The sequence below is a fragment of the Macaca mulatta genome, chromosome 14, assembly GCF_049350105.2.
Source record: "Macaca mulatta isolate MMU2019108-1 chromosome 14, T2T-MMU8v2.0, whole genome shotgun sequence".
In the NCBI taxonomy this organism is placed as follows: domain Eukaryota; kingdom Metazoa; phylum Chordata; class Mammalia; order Primates; family Cercopithecidae; genus Macaca; species Macaca mulatta.
In genome coordinates, this window is record NC_133419.1 from 45,815,896 (window position 1) to 45,822,433 (window position 6,538).

The 6,538-nt window shown below is 43.3% G+C and overlaps 1 non-coding gene across 1 annotated transcript; it reads left to right on the top strand.

The window, feature by feature from the left end:
• The first annotated feature begins 2,058 nt into the window (after nt 1-2,058).
• LOC114672531 (small nucleolar RNA SNORA1) lies at nt 2,059-2,193 on the top strand. The gene has a single exon (XR_003722937.1). It is a non-coding gene; the product is annotated as a small nucleolar RNA SNORA1 (small nucleolar RNA).
• The last annotated feature ends 4,345 nt before the right edge of the window (nt 2,194-6,538 follow it).

Below are 6,538 nucleotides of genomic sequence, written 5' to 3' on the forward strand. Positions count from 1 at the left end.
GCATATCCACGGAACAGAACTCACCAGGAACAGAGGAATGAACTATAGACAGACAACCTGAATGGATCTCAAAGCCAGTCTTAAAAGGTCACATACTTTGCCATTCCACTTAGATAACATTGTTGAAATGACAACATTTTGCAGATAGAAAACATATTAATAGTTGGTTGTCAGGGGCTGGGGGTGGCGGAAGGGAGAGGGGTGGGTATGACTCTGAAGGGGCTGAACAAGGGAGATCTTTGTGGAGATGGGGGAGTTCTGTATCTTGATTGTGGTGGTGATTGTGTAAGATTCTCACAAATTTACACAAGGGAGAAAAGGACACAGACACAGAACAATACTCACACAGTCAGTTGCCTGGTTCTGAAACTGTCCTATAGTTATGTAACGTGTAAACATTGGAGAAAACCAGGTGAAAGGGATCTCTCAGTTCTATCTTTACATGGGATCTCTCAGTACCATCTTTGCAACTTCCTGCAAATCTATCATTATTTCAAAATTTTAAAAAATGTTTTAAATGACCTACTTGTAAAGAGCAGAGCAGTAGCTAAATGAACACTTAGTCAATATCAGCTGTCATTACTATTATTTTATTTTCATTATTACTTCATATAAGTCATCTTAGTTAATGCCCACAATAAACTTGTTATCACAAGTTTTTTAAAAATGCCCATTTTACAGGTGGAAATAGTGAAACTCAGACATATTAGATAGTCTAAGTTTGCATACCCAGAAAGACCTAGGAATTAAAAAGGCCAAGTTCATGGACTTCCCCCAAACATTCAAGTATGAAGACCAGTAAGATAAAAATCTTTGCCCACATCAAGCTTTATAACATATGGGAGCAATGACAAAAATATAATTCATATTCAAGTGGAATGTCACATACTGTGTAAGTTCTATGGGAGGACAGGAAATGGAGGAATAAAAAATTCTGAGGTGATCTAGGAAGGCTTCCTAGAGGAGGTGGCATTTGGAATTGTTTTGAGGATTGAGTAGGAGCTTAGTTGGTGTGGGAGAAGGCAGTGATGCACGAAAGGATATTCCAGGCAAAGAGAACCTGATCATTAAGCAGTGGGAGTGCTTAGAGAACAGTGACAAGCCCGAGGTGGCTGAAGCAGCTGGCATGTGATCAGAGGAAGATGCAGATGAAGGACAAGCAGAGGATAGTCAATGAAGATGGGCACTGAATGAGCAACAAATCAATATTGAATCAATCAAAGGGATGAATATGGGCACCTCTATGTGGCCTACTTCAAGCTAGATTCAATCATGATCCAAACATATGTGGATGCTGGCCATGCAGATGCTATTCTGGGAGGGAAGATCAATAAGTGTGATAGGTGTCAGGACTTAACTGTGGATTGGACTTGTTTCCTTAGCTTTTGCTCATTGTAGCCTCCATAGCCTGCCTTGGAAGCTGAATGGCCAATGTCTAAAGTGCATGTGCAATTCTAACAGTGTACACAACAAGCAGCCAGCCTTCTGTATATGCTGAAAAGCCAGGCAGAACTCTGCAGTGGGTCTTGGGGTCCCAGGAAGCAAAGAGATCTTCCATTTCAGGACCTCAAGATGAAGTTTCTCAGGGTCCTACCAAGGCTCAGCCCTAGTAGATCCTGAAGGCAAATCCCTACTTTTTGTGGATTATAGGGTCCCACAATGGTTGTTCTGGATGTTGGAATTTTATCTTTCAAGTCCTGATCCCTATCACACTTACACTAATTGATCTTTCCCCCTAGACAATAACATCCGCATGGTCAGGATCTACATCTGTTTGGGTCATCATTGAATCCAGCTTGAAGCAGGCCACATAGGGGTGCCCATACTCAGTTCCCTTTGATAGATCCAATATTGATTTTTTGGTCATCTGCTATTCTCAGATTAGAGGTGAGGAAATAAGACAGTTCCTAAGTAGAGAAGAGACACCCATGGCACACTGCACACAGGGCAATGACAGCGCCTGACCATCTCGAGAAAAAAGAATGAGAAACTATCCTGGACTGTGACGAAAGAAGGCAGTCACATCTGCATAGCTTATCCTAACAACTGTGAAGGTGATGCCCCATTCTCAAGGAGAATAGGCACTGTTGATCATGCCATCCCGAGATTGTTAATGGGGCTACATTGAGAAACAAGCTATGTTTCCATCACAGCAAACACATCACTGTGGTGACAATGAGACCTGTAACATTTCTGCTAAGGTCACGAGTGAAAATGGGATGCAACACAACTTCAACATTAGAAAAATATTAAAGAATAATACATTTGTGCTCATTAGCCAAAATAGCAATATGCTTTCCACAATTCAACTGCTAGGGCCCTAAAGTGAATTATTTGAAGAACTAGACCCTAAAGATTCTGGGTAGGAAGTTTTTAAAGTATTTCCAGTATGTCTGTATTCAAGTGGAGATAAAAGAAGCCCAACTAAGATGGACAGAACGACTGTGGATTAAGCATGAATCTCTAGACAGGCCTATCTTGAAGATAAATCTTGACTCAAGATTTGGAAGAACTAAGGTGACCCTGATGGACAGTGGAATGAATCACATGTAAAATTCCTTAAATAAAAATGTATTGACTTAAAGTAAAAACCATAATGGTGGTATTTGGTTGTTTGTGGGTTTTTGCAGTCAGGATTGTTCCTCAAATACCTTCCTCACCTCTCCATATCTGCCTTGGTTTGCCTTTACCACACTGTCCCCCAGGGCCTTGTTCAGTTGATGCTTTTGGAAAATGGATTTTGAGCTGTCAAAGAAAGCTCTTCCAGATATAAACTCAAGCGTCTGAAGCAAGAATTGGATTAAAAGGAGCAACTGAAAAGGACCTCAGAGATCCTCTGGGATAATTGCTTTCAATCTGGGTTTCCTGGAGCTTAAAGGTTCTGCAGAGGTGCCTGGGGTGCGGGGAGCTGGGAGGCAGGCCTGGGTAAGGGGGATGCTAAAGTGGCAAGGCTCAGAGTCTCCACCTTCCAACCAAAAGAGCTCAATGTGACCTTTTTCACCCACTGAAGTTCCAAATATGTTAGGAGAAAGGTTCCAAGGTTTAAGGTTTAAAACCCACTAAGCTAGTCCAACACCATCATCATGTCATAATTTTAAAAATAGCTGATTTTGAGTGTTTAGTGTGTGCCAGGCACCGCTATAAATGCTTTACATGCATTACCTCATCTAATCCTTGCAGCAACTCTAAAAGGTAGGTACTATTATTATCTCAGTTTTACAGAAGAGAAAACGTCAGCACAGTGGTTAAGTAATTTGACCAATGCTTGCAGATCACAAGTGAGGAAGCCTAGCTTGGGACCCACACACCTGGTTCCTGAGCCTGCACAATTCACCACTGCATGAGACTGAGACTGAGGAAACTGAGGCACAGAGAGAGGCAGGAACTTGCCCCAGGCCCTACGGTGAGCTCAGGGCTGAGCCCAGGCTGGAATCCTGCCTCCTGAGCATGCTTCTTCCTCCTGACATTCTCCTTCCCTCTCTCCTTCTCTACCCTACAGTGTGCCTTCTCGAACCAACTTACAGGTGGCTTTAAATAGACCATCCCTTGGTTATCAAGCATCTGTGCTCCCACACTGGGAGCAGCTGAAGGAGATGGAGCTGTGATGGCTGATCGGCTTCTGGGCCCCTGTTCTGACAGCTGCTGTGGCTCTCTCTTGGCCGGAGCCTCACTTCCCAATGGCTGCTCTAGATACGTAGAGGCCCTTCGCCATTTTCACGCTGTCTGTCTGTCTGTCTATCCAGGATCACCTACACATGCTCTTGCTATTGTGGATATGGATATGCCCTGTTCCTTTGACCATGTCATTCCCACTGCTGGGAATCCCTTTCCTGTTTTGTCAGCCTGGCATACTCCTCCTCAAATGTCCTTTTTCCAGGGCCCTGACCTTCCTGACCTCCCTTCCAAGGCAGAATCAACCACACCTTCCCCAGCACTCTCCACATCACAGCACAGATCACTCTGTATTGTAACCACTGATTGAATTTATTTCTTTGATTAAAAATCATGTAGGTGGTCCCATTTTTCCTTTGGTAAAATCAGGATAGCTCCTACAATCTGCCTCTGGTTAAGCTGGGAGATTTTTTTTGTTTGGTTGGTTGGTCGGTTGTTTTTTTGTTTGCTTTTTTGTCTTCCTAAAATTCTGTCATTAAACTGATAAACTGTTTTGTAACCGATATCATCTTAGGATCCAAGAAACAGAGGACTTCTCTGTCTCTTTCTAGACTGTGAGCTCACCTGGGTTGAGGGCCATGATTCAATGTCTCTGGACCCCCAGCAGCCAGCACAGAGGAGGCACAGAGGAAGCACCAGGTATGGTGAGTCATGGTGCTCTGGGACTGGACGGTGCCCTCTGTGCCCAAATCTCTATGGGAGGCATCCCAGAGGCCTAGGAGAGTCCCTGCCATCTACCTATTGCCCATTGGGTTCACGAAACTACCTTATGATACGTGGAAAGAAACATGGGCAAGGACAGCAGGCTTCTTTCCCCCCCCCCCCAACCTGGCACAAATGAGGCTGACCAAGCCCAGCAAGATTCCAAACCACATCATACCCCATGCTCTGACTCCTTTCTTTTATCTTAGAGGTAGCTACAATCGTTGGCTAGTTCCTAGCAGTGAGCTCTCTCAAATTCTCTATTTGTAAGAGAATTTTCCAGCAGAACTTCCACCATTTTCTATCCTTTTTCATTCTGCCTCCAATGACCTCCTAGGCCCTCCAACCTATGTCTCCAGTGGTAGTTGTGTACCACTTCTTCTCTTTGAACCTCAACCTTATACATATGAGGATCTTAGACTTGATAGGGTCTAGCAGGTTACACAGGACTTTGCTTATCATTTTCCTTTTCTCTGCCTATGGTAGACATTACTAATCAATCACAGCATGCTTGCCTTCAGAATTCATCTCCAGGAAGCCACTGCCAAGTGGGTTGGCTCATGAACTGGGTCATTTTTGCAGCTCTGGGCCTAGATGCCCTCTAAGGGAACCTCTAATCAGAGATCCTTGGGCAAAACACCCATATACCAGATTGTTTTGGATACTCCCAAATTTATATAATTTTAAATTTCTCTTTAATAAAAGCAATTTGTAAAATGGATGAGTAATTCAGGATTTTGTGGGAGCAGGAGGAGGAACATTTGACCAACCACTGGACTCTGGGCCCAACAGATGTACCTTTGAAATGGCCTGAAATACTTGACCAGGAATTTGGCCTTTCTGTCAGGTGACCCAAGTCAGGGAAGAAAGGAATAGAACTGGTGGGATATTCATTCATTCATTTCTTTCACAAACATTTACTAAGCACCTATTATATGCTAGACACTGATCTAAGGGCAGGAGATTTGCAGATGAAGATAGTGACAGCCCTCATGGTTGACCAGGTACTAGACCTGATGGCACTCTATTTGCATATCACATTTAATTTTTTATGGCCTCAATTTTGGCACATTTCCCTTACTGAAGCTAATTGGCCTCCATAATCTATACTCTCTCTTGCTTAGTACAGTGGAACCTTAAGATGGAACGAGCCTGGATTCCTGAATCATTGGGTGCAGAAGAGCTATCCACTGACCAGAAATGTTAGCCTTGGACTAAAATGTGAATGAGAACTAAATTTCTATTGTGTTTGTGCCTTTATACATTGTGGTACCTTCTTGTTATGGAAGCTTGTGTTATCCTAATTAGCACATTTTCTGTGTGCAGTCAGTGTCATTGTGATTTTAGTCTGGAAATGTCTTTGTAGCTCTGTTGCTTACTTTCAGAAGAGTTCTTGGAATTGGGTACCCAAAGGAAGTGTTCATCAGCCATGAATCCAGCCTTGAAGTCAGGTGCTTTTAACCCAGACTGTAAGAGTTTTCTATGAGGACTAAAAAGCCCTGATAAAATGAACTTCCAGTCTTTTAAAGAAAAATGTGATGCTTCCCAGAGAAATTCCCAAGCACCGTGTTCTTTTCCTGGGAAATCAATCTGGGTACAGGACAATCTTTTAGGCAGCCAGAAGCCCTTCGTCTGGGTTTCAGTGACAACTGGCTGTGGCTCTCCAAGGGTACAGGCACAGTAACAACCACCTGGCAAAGGGAAATTAGCAAGTCCTGGAAGCCCCACCCCCCGGTCAGGTCAACAGCACGAGTCAGAGTGCCACAGAAATAAATATATCCCATTCATAGAGCTTTCCGTTTAAGAGCTTTCAAAGTCATAAAGTCTGCATAAGGCCAAAAGATACAATTGTCCAATTAGAGGTTTTATCTAGGAAAACACATATTTTCAAAGATATTGTTTGGTCCCCATGCCAGGATCATAGCTGGGCTGGTTTAATGTGCTGGACCTCTGGGTTTTATAGTACTTTCCACTTAAGTGAGACAGGATAGACAGGAGCCTTCTCAGAGACTCCTGTCTCCAAGGTAGGGTCCAAGAGGGGTCTAGAGATGCTCAACGCCAATCATTCACATGAAAATTCCAGAAAAGCTAGAATCTACCTAGACCAGGTCATGTAGGAGGGGAATAACAACTAACATTTATTGGGTGCTTACTATTTACCCTT